This window comes from Erpetoichthys calabaricus, chromosome 6, assembly GCF_900747795.2.
Source record: "Erpetoichthys calabaricus chromosome 6, fErpCal1.3, whole genome shotgun sequence".
Taxonomy (NCBI): domain Eukaryota; kingdom Metazoa; phylum Chordata; class Cladistia; order Polypteriformes; family Polypteridae; genus Erpetoichthys; species Erpetoichthys calabaricus.
Window position 1 is genome coordinate 101810399 of NC_041399.2, and position 14297 is coordinate 101824695.

General features: G+C 39.3%; 8 non-coding genes across 8 annotated transcripts; all 8 read left to right on the top strand.

The window, feature by feature from the left end:
* The first annotated feature begins 2940 nt into the window (after positions 1 to 2940).
* On the top strand, positions 2941 to 3013 carry trnar-ccg (transfer RNA arginine (anticodon CCG)). Its single transcript has one exon. It is a non-coding gene; the product is annotated as a tRNA-Arg (tRNA).
* A 1043-nt stretch (positions 3014 to 4056) lies between these two features.
* trnar-ucg (transfer RNA arginine (anticodon UCG)) lies at positions 4057 to 4129 on the top strand. The gene has a single exon. It is a non-coding gene; the product is annotated as a tRNA-Arg (tRNA).
* A 916-nt stretch (positions 4130 to 5045) lies between these two features.
* On the top strand, positions 5046 to 5118 carry trnar-ccg (transfer RNA arginine (anticodon CCG)). The gene has a single exon. It is a non-coding gene; the product is annotated as a tRNA-Arg (tRNA).
* Positions 5119 to 6161: 1043 nt separating this feature from the next.
* Positions 6162 to 6234, top strand: trnar-ucg (transfer RNA arginine (anticodon UCG)). The gene has a single exon. It is a non-coding gene; the product is annotated as a tRNA-Arg (tRNA).
* A 2024-nt stretch (positions 6235 to 8258) lies between these two features.
* On the top strand, positions 8259 to 8331 carry trnar-ucg (transfer RNA arginine (anticodon UCG)). The gene has a single exon. It is a non-coding gene; the product is annotated as a tRNA-Arg (tRNA).
* Positions 8332 to 10355: 2024 nt separating this feature from the next.
* trnar-ucg (transfer RNA arginine (anticodon UCG)) lies at positions 10356 to 10428 on the top strand. The gene has a single exon. It is a non-coding gene; the product is annotated as a tRNA-Arg (tRNA).
* A 916-nt stretch (positions 10429 to 11344) lies between these two features.
* Positions 11345 to 11417, top strand: trnar-ccg (transfer RNA arginine (anticodon CCG)). The gene has a single exon. It is a non-coding gene; the product is annotated as a tRNA-Arg (tRNA).
* A 1043-nt stretch (positions 11418 to 12460) lies between these two features.
* On the top strand, positions 12461 to 12533 carry trnar-ucg (transfer RNA arginine (anticodon UCG)). Its single transcript has one exon. It is a non-coding gene; the product is annotated as a tRNA-Arg (tRNA).
* The last annotated feature ends 1764 nt before the right edge of the window (positions 12534 to 14297 follow it).

Sequence of the window (14297 nt, forward strand, 5' to 3'; positions counted from 1 at the left end):
GACAACTTGCGGTCAAAGGAGCTCTCCATGCAGGTGAAAGAAGCCATCCTTAGAAATTGCTACAATATTATGAGTGGCAAAATCTATAGTTTGGTACATCCTGAGAAAGAAAGCAAGCACTGGTGAATTCAGCAACGCAAAAAGACCTGGATGTCCACAGAAGACAACAGTGGTGGATGATCGCAGAATCATTTCCATGGTGAAGAGAAACCCCTTCACAACAGCCAACCAAGTGAACAACACTCTCCAGGGGGTAGGCGTATATGATATCCAAGTCTACCATAAAGAGAAGACTGCATGAAAGTAAATACAGAGGGTGCACTGCAAGGTGCAAGCCACTCATAAGCCTCAAGAATAGAAAGGCTAGATTGGACTTTGCTAAAGAACATCTAAAAAAGCCAGCACAGTTCTGGAAAAAAATTCTTTGGACAGATGAAACCAAGATCAACCTCTACCAGAATGATGGCAAGAAAAAAGTATGGAGAAGGTGTGGAACAGCTCATTGTCCAAAGCATACCACATCATCTGTAAAACACGGTGGAAGCAGTGTGATGGCTTGGGCGTGCATGGCTGCCAGTGGCAGTGTTTATTGATGATGTGACAAAGGACAGAAGCAGCCGAATGAATTCTGAGGTTGAGCAGAGATGTCTGCTCAAATCCAGCTAAATGCAGTCAAATTGATTGGGCGGCGTTTCATGATACAGATGGACAATGACCCAAAACATACAGCCAAAGCAACCCAGAAGTTTATTAAAGCAAAGAAGTGGAAAATTCTTGAATGGCCAAGTCAGTCACCTGATCTTAACTCAATTGAGCATGCATTTCACTTGTTGAAGACTAAACTTCAGACAGAAAGGCCCAAAAACAAACAGCAACTGAAAGCTGCTGCAGTAAAGGCCTGGCAGAGCATTAAAAAGGAGGAAACCCAGTATCTGGTGATGTCCATGAATTCAAGACTTCAGGCTGTCATTGCCAGCAAAGGGTTTTCAACCAAGTATTAGAAATGAACATTTTATTTACAGTTATTTAATTTGTCCAATTACTTTTGAGCCCCTGAAATGAAGGGATTGTGTTAAAAAAATGCTTTAGTTGCCTCACATTTTTATGCAATTGTTTTGTTCACGCCACTGAATTAAAGCTGAAAGTCTGCACTTCAACTGCATCTTGAGTTGTTTCATTTAAAATTCATTGTGGTAATGAACAGAACCAAAATTAGAAAAAAGTTGTCTCTGTCCAAATATTTATGGACCTAACTGTAAATGATTTTTTTGCACACCTTTGTATGTTTATTGTTTGAATGATCTTTGCATTTTAAGTTTGTGGCTATATTTACCTTAATGTTTTTTTTTCTATAATGCGATTGGTTGTGTGAGGAATACAGGAGAATAGGGGAATCAGAAAATGAAAAAGAGGAGTTTTTCGGATGTAAGGTGAACATGCAATAGCCAAAATAAACTGCAGATGATAAGACTTTCTGGTCATGCCTGTGTCATGTGCCTCGAACATTCATCAAAAAAAAAATCAGTTTTTTATAGTATTACGTAACATGTCTCTTCATCAGTCAAGATTTTCATCCACAGCAAGTTAGTGTTATAATAAGAAATTTACATATAAATATGAGTGTGTGTCAGTGGGTCACCTTCCAGACTCATCAAAGGTAAGCAGTACCACTCTGGGACGTGAGGGGGTGCTGTTGTTTACTTTATTGACTCTTTTTCCACCAGCAGCTCAAAGAAACTGCCCCATGAGGGCAGCTGACTCTGTCCCTTCCTGTCTGGTGACACTCCTGAAAGGGCTTTTCTCATTTTGGGAAAAGCTGACTACCGGACACAGCACCAGCCTGACCCTTTGACCACTCTACAGAGCCTTGAATTCCTTTAGCCATACCAGGCAATACAACCTTGTTTTGTTTTGCTGTTATTTGTGCTACCATGTGGCTGTTTATTTTGTGGAACTACCAAATTATTAAAAGGGGTGACCCGGTTGGCAGCCCAACATTTCTTTGGTAGACATGACTGTTTCCTTGGTAACATCAACTGGTAATTATTTAACACTGGTAATTCCATTGTGTAAATTTAAACCCTAAGTATACAGGGTAGCAAGTATATTGTAAAAGAGATATTAATAAGGGCTATTCTGTTATATTTTAAGATTTTAATTATTATTTTCCTTAGTTTCCCAAGAATTTATTTTATTTCCATTACCACAATGAATGTGTGGGCCGTTCATTGTCAGTTTCTGGTTTAACACTCAGTCAAGTTATTTATTTTATATTCAATCGATCAAATTGCACTGCAAAAACTGAAATCTAACAAAGTGAAAAGTTTTTATATCATGACATTAAATCTTGTTTCCCTTATTGTAAGAATTATTGACTGATCAAAAAATGTGTAATTACGATTATTTAGCTTACTTTAAGAATTCATCTCAAGTAAATTTTGCTTACCACATTGGCAGATTTTTTGCTAAATAAAAGCAAATGAACTCCCATTTAATGTTCCTACACATACATTTTTTGCAATATGTTTACTGTCAACTGTTCATAGTTATAAAAAAAATAAAACATTTGCTGACTTTCATAAATAATCCTCGCCTTCTCCATAATCCATGACAATGGCCTGATCGATGACCGATGTTGGTATAAATAGCACACCTTTTTGTTCTCTTGAAAAGTGTGATATGTAAAATTCATTGGTTTGCTCTAGGCGGCCCCTAGAATTTTACACGTTCCAGTTAGCATCTGGATGGTTCAGCCATTACTCAGAGTGCTCACAAGCTTGGACTTCATCCTGGGTTGGGGGTTGGGGGTTGGGGGTTGAGGCGTTTTCCGGTGACAGTGCTACTGAAAGACTCAGGCTGCCAGCCCTAGTCATTGCATTCAACAGTTAACCACTTGGTGGTAACCATTTACTTGGCTTATGGGCTAGGTGGTTTTCTTGTGGCCCAGTGGCCTAATGGACAAGGCGTCAGCCTCCGGAGCTGGAGATTGTGGGTTCAAGTCCCACCTGGGTTGTTTGTGGCTAAAAAAGTGGTCCACTTCTGCATGTTTCTTTTCAACGGACTTATGAGAATCCAAAATAGACGTATAAGATTTAGTGCAAAGGAAACTGACCCATTTAAAGAAAAAAAAACAAGAACTTTGTTGCAGGCTGTTCTTTGGATACATTTGCTGCACTCCAATTTCTGAAGGGAAAAACAAACTTGGGGAATTTCAGCCCTTTTTAATGGCTTTTTTCATCCTCCTTAAGGCAGGCTTACTGGAGGTGAGTCTAAGCATGTCCATCTGTCCTCTTGTATGTTTCTTATTATAAAACAATGTGAAAGAAGTCTTTCTGATGATGGTGAAAACTCTTGTACGATCGGGCAGAGGTTGATAAATCAACGATGCTATCCCTCTCTCCACTTGTGAGAATGGGTATATATTAATTGAGATCTATCTCAAGATATGAGAGGAAAGATTAAAACTGAATAAAAACATTTTCTGTGACCAAAAAAGTAACAACTTCTAAAGTAGGCAACAACGGTGGCAAGCTTTAAGGTACTACAAGGAAGAAACTTGTAAACGGTTTATTGAGGGACATTTACATTTTATGGGTAGAAATTAATATCCTCAACACCTCTGTATCCATCTACAAGTATAATATAGTCATTAGGATTTTCAAGTGATTTTGGTATGAAAAAATACATTCAAAATAATGTTGCTGCAGAATCAGAGGAAGTTACAGGAAAAGTTTGTTAGTATGTAGCCAGAATAGCTGTGGATGTTCTCTTTGTCATTGTATCCTAGGTGTATGGGTTCAGTGGCTTTTATTTCAGGCCAAAAGTCGATATGGTAAAACGTTACCTCTGATGGATCTCACAAAGGACAATATGTGAGAAATGCAAAAAATGAAAAATTACTCATCAGACCTATCTCCAGTGGTGAGTGTTTACATTTATACTTTTCATTTTCCTTTCTTACTCTAAGAACAATTGTGAGAAACTGCAAAGAAGAGGGGACCTGATGGCTGAATGACTTATAATAACATACCAATCAGTGAGCTACTTTCTTGTTGTGACCCAGTGGCCTAATGGATAAGGCATCAGCCTTCGGAGCTGAGGATTGTGGGTTCGAGTCCCATCTGGGTCAATAAAAGATGTGTTTTGAAAACACTCTCGAACCAAAAAATATCACTCGATAATTTAGTCTTCACTCAAAGGCAAACTCCTCTGAGACGTGCTCGAGAGAGCTATGTACACCTTGGCGGGTTAAAGAATGAAAGTAGAAGAGCGCAGTGCTTGACCGGTATTCGGCCTCCAAACGTTGAAAGTAGCAAAGAGAAAAATCACTCTTACGACATTTTTAAGGTTTTGCTTTGCAACACTTGAACCTGGTAAGAGATTTTACAAAATATGTTTCCATCCTGCAGAGTACATTCAGATATCATTTCGATCCATAGTCTTACAACTCTGATCCTGTATTAATAATCTGGTGAACTTTAATGGGGACAATGAAAGGAACACACACATAAGTAAACGAGTTGTGGACTTGATTGCATTTAGACGGTAGAACATCTAATTCCTGAGGCCTTATTTATCCTGTGTGTTTACAATGAGTTGTAATTTATCGAATAGGGAGAATTTTCCAAAAAGAACATTTGCTGACTTTCGTAAATAATCCTCGCCTTCTCCATAATCCATGACAATGGCCTGAGCGATGACCGATGTTGGTATAAATAGCACACCTTTTTGTTCTCTTGAAAAGTGTGATATGTAAAATTCATTGGTTTGCTCTAGGAGCCGTTTTTGAACAGTTTGCAGCCTCTGAGATCAGAGACGCGGCCCCTAGAATTTTACACGTTCCAGTTAGCATCTGGATGGTTCAGCCATTACTCACAGTGCTCACAAGCCTGGACTTCATCCTGGGTTGGGGGTTGGGGGTTGAGGCGTTTTCCGGTGACAGTGCTACTGAAAGACTCAGGCTGCCAGCCCTAGTTATTGCATTCAACAGTTAACCACTTGATGGTAACCATTTACTTGGCTGAGGAGTTAGGAGGTTCCCTTGAGGCCCAGTGGCCTAATGGACAAGGCGTCACCCTCCGGAGCTGGAGATTGTGGGTTCAAGTCCCACCTGGGTTGTTTGTGGCTAATAAAGTGGTCCACTTCTGCATGTTTCTTTTCAACGGACTTATGAGAATCCAAAATAGACGTATAAGATTTAGTGCAAAGGAAACTGACCCATTTAAAGAAAAAAAAACAAGAACTTTGTTGCAGGCTGTTCTTTGGATACATTTGCTGCACTCCAATTTCTGAAGGGAAAAAGTAAATTTGGGGAATTTCAGCCCTTTTTAATGGCTTTTTTCATCCTCCTTAAGGCAGGCTTACTGGAGGTGAGTCTAAGCATGTCCATCTGTCATCTTGTATGTTTCTTATTATAAAACAGTGTGAAAGAAGTCTTTCTGATGATGGTGAAAACTCTTCTACGATCGGGCAGAGGTTGATAAATCAACGATGCTATCCCTCTCTCCACTTGTGAGAATGGTATATATTAATTGAGATCTATCTCAAGATACAAGAGGAAAGATTAAAACTGAATAAAAACATTTTCTGTGACCAAAAAAGTAACAACTTCTAAAGTAGGCAACAACGGTGGCAAGCTTTAAGGTACTAAAAGGAAGAAACTTGTAAATGGTTTATTGAGGGACATTTACATTTTATGGGTAGAAATTAATATCCTCAACACCTCTGTATGCATCTACAAGTATAATATAGTCACTAGGATTTTCAAGTGATTTTCGTATGAAAAAATACATTCAAAATAATGTTGCTGCAGAATCAGAGGAAGTTACAGGAAAAGTTTGTTAGTATGTAGCCAGAATAGCTGTGGATGTTCTCTTTGTCATTATATCCTAGGTGTATGGGTTCAGTGGCTTTTATTTCAGGCCAAAAGTCGATATGGTAAAACGTTACCTCTGATGGATCTCACAAAGGACAATTTGTGAGAAATGCAAAAAATGAAAAATTACTCATCAGACCTATCTCCAGTGGTGAGTGTTTACATTTGTACTTTTCATTTTCCTTTCTTACTCTAAGAACAATTGTGAGAAACTGCAAAGAAGAGGGGACCGGATGGCTGAATGAGTTATATTAACATACCAATCAGTGAGCTTTTTCCTTGTTGTGACCCAGTGGCCTAATGGATAAGGCATCAGCCTTCGGAGCTGAGGATTGTGGGTTCGAGTCCCATCTGGGTCAATGAAAGTTGTGTTTTGAAAACACACTCGAAGCAAAAAATATCACTCGACTATTTAGTCTTCACTCAAAGGCAAACTCCTCTGAGACGTGCTCGAGAAAGCTATGTACACCTTGGCGTGTTAAAGAATGAAAGTAGAAGAGCGCAGTGCTTGACCGGTATTCGGCCTCCAAACGTTGAAAGTAGCAAAGAGAAAAATCACTCTTACGACATTTTTAAGGTTTTGCTTTGCAACACTTGAACCTGGTAAGAGATTTTATAAAATATGTTTCCATCCTGCAGAGTACATTCAGATATCATTTCGATCCATAGTCTTACAACTCTGATCCTGTATTAATAATCTGGTGAACTTTAATGGGGACAATGAAAGGAACACACACATATGTAAACGAGCTCTGGACTTGATCGCATTTAGACGGTAGAACATCTAATTCCTGAGGCCTTATTTATCCTGTGTGTTTACAATGAGTTGTAATTTATCGAATAGGGAGAATTTTCCAAAAAGAACATTTGCTGACTTTCGTAAATAATCCTCGCCTTCTCCATAATCCATGACAATGGCCTGATCGATGACCGATGTTGGTATAAATAGCACACCTTTTTGTTCTCTTGAAAAGTGTGATATGTAAAATTCATTGGTTAGCTGTAGGAGCCGTTTTTGAACAGTTTGCAGCCTCTGAGATCAGAGACGCGGCCCCTAGAATTTTACACGTTCCAGTTAGCATCTGGATGGTTCAGCCATTACTCAGAGTGCTCACAAGCCTGGACTTCATCCTGGGTTGGGGGTTGGGGGTTGAGGCGTTTTCCGGTGACAGTGCTACTGAAAGACTCAGGCTGCCAGCCCTAGTCATTGCATTCAACAGTTAACCACTTGGTGGTAACCATTTACTTGGCTTAGGAGCTAGGTGGTTTTCTTGTGGCCCAGTGGCCTAATGGACAAGACATCAGCTGCTGGAGATTGTGGGTTCTAGTCCCACGTGGGTCGTTTGTGGCTAAAAAAGTGGTCCGCTTCTGCATGTTTTTTTCAACGGACATATGAGAATCCAAAATAGACGTTTAAGATTTAGTGCAAAGGAAACTGACCCATTTAAAGAAAAAAAAACAAGAACTTTGTTGCAGGCTGTTCTTTGGATACATTTGCTACACTCCAATTTCTGAAGGGAAAAACAAACTTGGGGAATTTCAGCCCTTTTTAATGGCTTTTTTCATCCTCCTTAAGGCAGGCTTACTGGAGGTGAGTCTAAGCATGTCCATCTGTCATCTTGTATGTTTCTTATTATAAAACAGTGTGAAAGAAGTCTTTCTGATGATGGTGAAAACTCTTGTACGATCGGGCAGAGGTTGATAAATCAACGATGCTATCCCTCTCTCCACTTGTGAGAATGGTATATATTAATTGAGATCTATCTCAAGATACAAGAGGAAAGATTAAAACTGAATAAAAACATTTTCTGTGACCAAAAAAGTAACAACTTCTAAAGTAGGCAACAACGGTGGCAAGCTTTAAGGTACTAAAAGGAAGAAACTTGTAAACGGTTTATTGAGGGACATTTACATTTTATGGGTAGAAATTAATATCCTCAACACCTCTGTATCCATCTACAAGTATAATATAGTCACTAGGATTTTCAAGTGATTTTCGTATGAAAAAATACATTCAAAATAATGTTGCTGCAGAATCAGAGGAAGTTACAGGAAAAGTTTGTTAGTATGTAGCCAGAATAGCTGTGGATGTTCTCTTTGTCATTATATCCTAGGTGTATGGGTTCAGTGGCTTTTATTTCAGGCCAAAAGTCAATATGGTAAAACGTTACCTCTGATGGATCTCACAAAGGACAATTTGTGAGAAATGCAAAAAATGAAAAATTACTCATCAGACCTATCTCCAGTGGTGAGTGTTTACATTTGTACTTTTCATTTTCCTTTCTTACTCTAAGAACAATTGTGAGAAACTGCAAAGAAGAGGGGACCGGATGGCTGAATGAGTTATATTAACATACCAATCAGTGAGCTTTTTCCTTGTTGTGACCCAGTGGCCTAATGGATAAGGCATCAGCCTTCGGAGCTGAGGATTGTGGGTTCGAGTCCCATCTGGGTCAATGAAAGTTGTGTTTTGAAAACACTCTCGAAGCAAAAAATATCACTCGACTATTTAGTCTTCACTCAAAGGCAAACTCCTCTGAGACGTGCTCGAGAAAGCTATGTACGCCTTGGCGTGTTAAAGAATGAAAGTAGAAGAGCGCAGTGCTTGACCGGTATTCGGCCTCCAAACGTTGAAAGTAGCAAAGAGAAAAATCACTCTTACGACATTTTTAAGGTTTTGCTTTGCAACACTTGAACCTGGTAAGAGATTTTATAAAATATGTTTCCATCCTGCAGAGTACATTCAGATATCATTTCGATCCATAGTCTTACAACTCTGATCCTGTATTAATAATCTGGTGAACTTTAATGGGGACAATGAAAGGAACACACACATATGTAAACGAGCTCTGGACTTGATCGCATTTAGACGGTAGAACATCTAATTCCTGAGGCCTTATTTATCCTGTGTGTTTACAATGAGTTGTAATTTATCGAATAGGGAGAATTTTCCAAAAAGAACATTTGCTGACTTTCGTAAATAATCCTCGCCTTCTCCATAATCCATGACAATGGCCTGATCGATGACCGATGTTGGTATAAATAGCACACCTTTTTGTTCTCTTGAAAAGTGTGATATGTAAAATTCATTGGTTTGCTGTAGGAGCCGTTTTTGAACAGTTTGCAGCCTCTGAGATCAGAGACGCGGCCCCTAGAATTTTACACGTTCCAGTTAGCATCTGGATGGTTCAGCCATTACTCAGAGTGCTCACAAGCCTGGACTTCATCCTGGGTTGGGGGTTGGGGGTTGAGGCGTTTTCCGGTGACAGTGCTACTGAAAGACTCAGGCTGCCAGCCCTAGTCATTGCATTCAACAGTTAACCACTTGGTGGTAACCATTTACTTGGCTTAGGAGCTAGGTGGTTTTCTTGTGGCCCAGTGGCCTAATGGACAAGACATCAGCCGCTGGAGATTGTGGGTTCTAGTCCCACGTGGGTCGTTTGTGGCTAAAAAAGTGGTCCGCTTCTGCATGTTTTTTTCAACGGACATATGAGAATCCAAAATAGACGTTTAAGATTTAGTGCAAAGGAAACTGACCCATTTAAAGAAAAAAAAATAAGAACTTTGTTGCAGGCTGTTCTTTGGATACATTTGCTACACTCCAATTTCTGAAGGGAAAAACAAACTTGGGGAATTTCAGCCCTTTTTAATGGCTTTTTTCATCCTCCTTAAGGCAGGCTTACTGGAGGTGAGTCTAAGCATGTCCATCTGTCATCTTGTATGTTTCTTATTATAAAACAGTGTGAAAGAAGTCTTTCTGATGATGGTGAAAACTCTTGTACGATCGGGCAGAGGTTGATAAATCAACGATGCTATCCCTCTCTCCACTTGTGAGAATGGTATATATTAATTGAGATCTATCTCAAGATACAAGAGGAAAGATTAAAACTGAATAAAAACATTTTCTGTGACCAAAAAAGTAACAACTTCTAAAGTAGGCAACAACGGTGGCAAGCTTTAAGGTACTAAAAGGAAGAAACTTGTAAACGGTTTATTGAGGGACATTTACATTTTATGGGTAGAAATTAATATCCTCAACACCTCTGTATCCATCTACAAGTATAATATAGTCACTAGGATTTTCAAGTGATTTTCGTATGAAAAAATACATTCAAAATAATGTTGCTGCAGAATCAGAGGAAGTTACAGGAAAAGTTTGTTAGTATGTAGCCAGAATAGCTGTGGATGTTCTCTTTGTCATTATATCCTAGGTGTATGGGTTCAGTGGCTTTTATTTCAGGCCAAAAGTCAATATGGTAAAACGTTACCTCTGATGGATCTCACAAAGGACAATTTGTGAGAAATGCAAAAAATGAAAAATTACTCATCAGACCTATCTCCAGTGGTGAGTGTTTACATTTGTACTTTTCATTTTCCTTTCTTACTCTAAGAACAATTGTGAGAAACTGCAAAGAAGAGGGGACCAGATGGCTGAATGAGTTATATTAACATACCAATCAGTGAGCTTTTTCCTTGTTGTGACCCAGTGGCCTAATGGATAAGGCATCAGCCTTCGGAGCTGAGGATTGTGGGTTCGAGTCCCATCTGGGTCAATGAAAGTTGTGTTTTGAAAACACTCTCGAAGCAAAAAATATCACTCGACTATTTAGTCTTCACTCAAAGGCAAACTCCTCTGAGACGTGCTCGAGAAAGCTATGAACGACTTGGTGTGTTAAAGAATGAAAGTAGAAGAGCGCAGTGATTGACCGGTATTCGGCCTCCAAACGTTGAAAGTAGCAAAGAGAAAAATCACTCTTACGACATTTTTAAGGTTTTGCTTTGCAACACTTGAACCTGGTAAGAGATTTTATAAAATATGTTTCCATCCTGCAGAGTACATTCAGATATCATTTCGATCCATAGTCTTACAACTCTGATCCTGTATTAATAATCTGGTGAACTTTAATGGGGACAATGAAAGGAACACACACATATGTAAACGAGCTCTGGACTTGATCGCATTTAGATGGTAGAACATCTAATTCCTGAGGCCTTATTTATCCTGTGTGTTTACAATGAGTTGTAATTTATCGAATAGGGAGAATTTTCCAAAAAGAACATTTGCTGACTTTCGTAAATAATCCTCGCCTTCTCCATAATCCATGACAATGGCCTGATCGATGACCGATGTTGGTATAAATAGCACACCTTTTTGTTCTCTTGAAAAGTGTGATATGTAAAATTCATTGGTTTGCTGTAGGAGCCGTTTTTGAACAGTTTGCAGCCTCTGAGATCAGAGACGCGGCCCCTAGAATTTTACACGTTCCAGTTAGCATCTGGATGGTTCAGCCATTACTCAGAGTGCTCACAAGCCTGGACTTCATCCTGGGTTGGGGGTTGGGGGTTGAGGCGTTTTCCGGTGACAGTGCTACTGAAAGACTCAGGCTGCCAGCCCTAGTTATTGCATTCAACAGTTAACCACTTGATGGTAACCATTTACTTGGCTGAGGAGTTAGGAGGTTCCCTTGAGGCCCAGTGGCCTAATGGACAAGGCGTCAGCCTCCGGAGCTGGAGATTGTGGGTTCAAATCCCACCTGGGTTGTTTGTGGCTAAAAAAGTGGTCCACTTCTGCATGTTTCTTTTCAACGGACTTATGAGAATCCAAAATAGACGTATAAGATTTAGTGCAAAGGAAACTGACCCATTTAAAGAAAAAAAAACAAGAACTTTGTTGCAGGCTGTTCTTTGGATACATTTGCTGCACTCCAATTTCTGAAGGGAAAAAGTAAATTTGGGGAATTTCAGCCCTTTTTAATGGCTTTTTTCATCCTCCTTAAGGCAGGCTTACTGGAGGTGAGTCTAAGCATGTCCATCTGTCATCTTGTATGTTTCTTATTATAAAACAGTGTGAAAGAAGTCTTTCTGATGATGGTGAAAACTCTTGTACGATCGGGCAGAGGTTGATAAATCAACGATGCTATCCCTCTCTCCACTTGTGAGAATGGTATATATTAATTGAGATCTATCTCAAGATACAAGAGGAAAGATTAAAACTGAATAAAAACATTTTCTGTGACCAAAAAAGTAACAACTTCTAAAGTAGGCAACAACGGTGGCAAGCTTTAAGGTACTAAAAGGAAGAAACTTGTAAACGGTTTATTGAGGGACATTTACATTTTATGGGTAGAAATTAATATCCTCAACACCTCTGTATGCATCTACAAGTATAATATAGTCACTAGGATTTTCAAGTGATTTTCGTATGAAAAAATACATTCAAAATAATGTTGCTGCAGAATCAGAGGAAGTTACAGGAAAAGTTTGTTAGTATGTAGCCAGAATAGCTGTGGATGTTCTCTTTGTCATTATATCCTAGGTGTATGGGTTCAGTGGCTTTTATTTCAGGCCAAAAGTCGATATGGTAAAACGTTACCTCTGATGGATCTCACAAAGGACAATTTGTGAGAAATGCAAAAAATGAAAAATTACTCATCAGACCTATCTCCAGTGGTGAGTGTTTACATTTGTACTTTTCATTTTCCTTTCTTACTCTAAGAACAATTGTGAGAAACTGCAAAGAAGAGGGGACCGGATGGCTGAATGAGTTATATTAACATACCAATCAGTGAGCTTTTTCCTTGTTGTGACCCAGTGGCCTAATGGATAAGGCATCAGCCTTCGGAGCTGAGGATTGTGGGTTCGAGTCCCATCTGGGTCAATGAAAGTTGTGTTTTGAAAACACTCTCGAAGCAAAAAATATCACTCGACTATTTAGTCTTCACTCAAAGGCAAACTCCTCTGAGACGTGCTCGAGAAAGCTATGTACGCCTTGGCGTGTTAAAGAATGAAAGTAGAAGAGCGCAGTGCTTGACCGGTATTCGGCCTCCAAACGTTGAAAGTAGCAAAGAGAAAAATCACTCTTACGACATTTTTAAGGTTTTGCTTTGCAACACTTGAACCTGGTAAGAGATTTTATAAAATATGTTTCCATCCTGCAGAGTACATTCAGATATCATTTCGATCCATAGTCTTACAACTCTGATCCTGTATTAATAATCTGGTGAACTTTAATGGGGACAATGAAAGGAACACACACATATGTAAACGAGCTCTGGACTTGATCGCATTTAGATGGTAGAACATCTAATTCCTGAGGCCTTATTTATCCTGTGTGTTTACAATGAGTTGTAATTTATCGAATAGGGAGAATTTTCCAAAAAGAACATTTGCTGACTTTCGTAAATAATCCTCGCCTTCTCCATAATCCATGACAATGGCCTGATCGATGACCGATGTTGGTATAAATAGCACACCTTTTTGTTCTCTTGAAAAGTGTGATATGTAAAATTCATTGGTTTGCTGTAGGAGCCGTTTTTGAACAGTTTGCAGCCTCTGAGATCAGAGACGCGGCCCCTAGAATTTTACACGTTCCAGTTAGCATCTGGATGGTTCAGCCATTACTCAGAGTGCTCACAAGCCTGGACTTCATCCTGGGTTGGGGGTTGGGGGTTGAGGCGTTTTCCGGTGACAGTGCTACTGAAAGACTCAGGCTGCCAGCCCTAGTCATTGCATTCAACAGTTAACCACTTGGTGGTAACCATTTACTTGGCTTAGGAGCTAGGTGGTTTTCTTGTGGCCCAGTGGCCTAATGGACAAGACATCAGCCGCTGGAGATTGTGGGTTCTAGTCCCACGTGGGTCGTTTGTGGCTAAAAAAGTGGTCCGCCTCTGCATGTTTTTTTCAACGGACATATGAGAATCCAAAATAGACGTTTAAGATTTAGTGCAAAGGAAACTGACCCATTTAAAGAAAAAAAAATAAGAACTTTGTTGCAGGCTGTTCTTTGGATACATTTGCTACACTCCAATTTCTGAAGGGAAAAACAAACTTGGGGAATTTCAGCCCTTTTTAATGGCTTTTTTCATCCTCCTTAAGGCAGGCTTACTGGAGGTGAGTCTAAGCATGTCCATCTGTCATCTTGTATGTTTCTTATTATAAAACAGTGTGAAAGAAGTCTTTCTGATGATGGTGAAAACTCTTGTACGATCGGGCAGAGGTTGATAAATCAACGATGCTATCCCTCTCTCCACTTGTGAGAATGGTATATATTAATTGAGATCTATCTCAAGATACAAGAGGAAAGATTAAAACTGAATAAAAACATTTTCTGTGACCAAAAAAGTAACAACTTCTAAAGTAGGCAACAACGGTGGCAAGCTTTAAGGTACTAAAAGGAAGAAACTTGTAAACGGTTTATTGAGGGACATTTACATTTTATGGGTAGAAATTAATATCCTCAACACCTCTGTATCCATCTACAAGTATAATATAGTCACTAGGATTTTCAAGTGATTTTCGTATGAAAAAATACATTCAAAATAATGTTGCTGCAGAATCAGAGGAAGTTACAGGAAAAGTTTGTTAGTATGTAGCCAGAATAGCTGTGGATGTTCTCTTTGGCATTATATCCTAGGTGTATGGG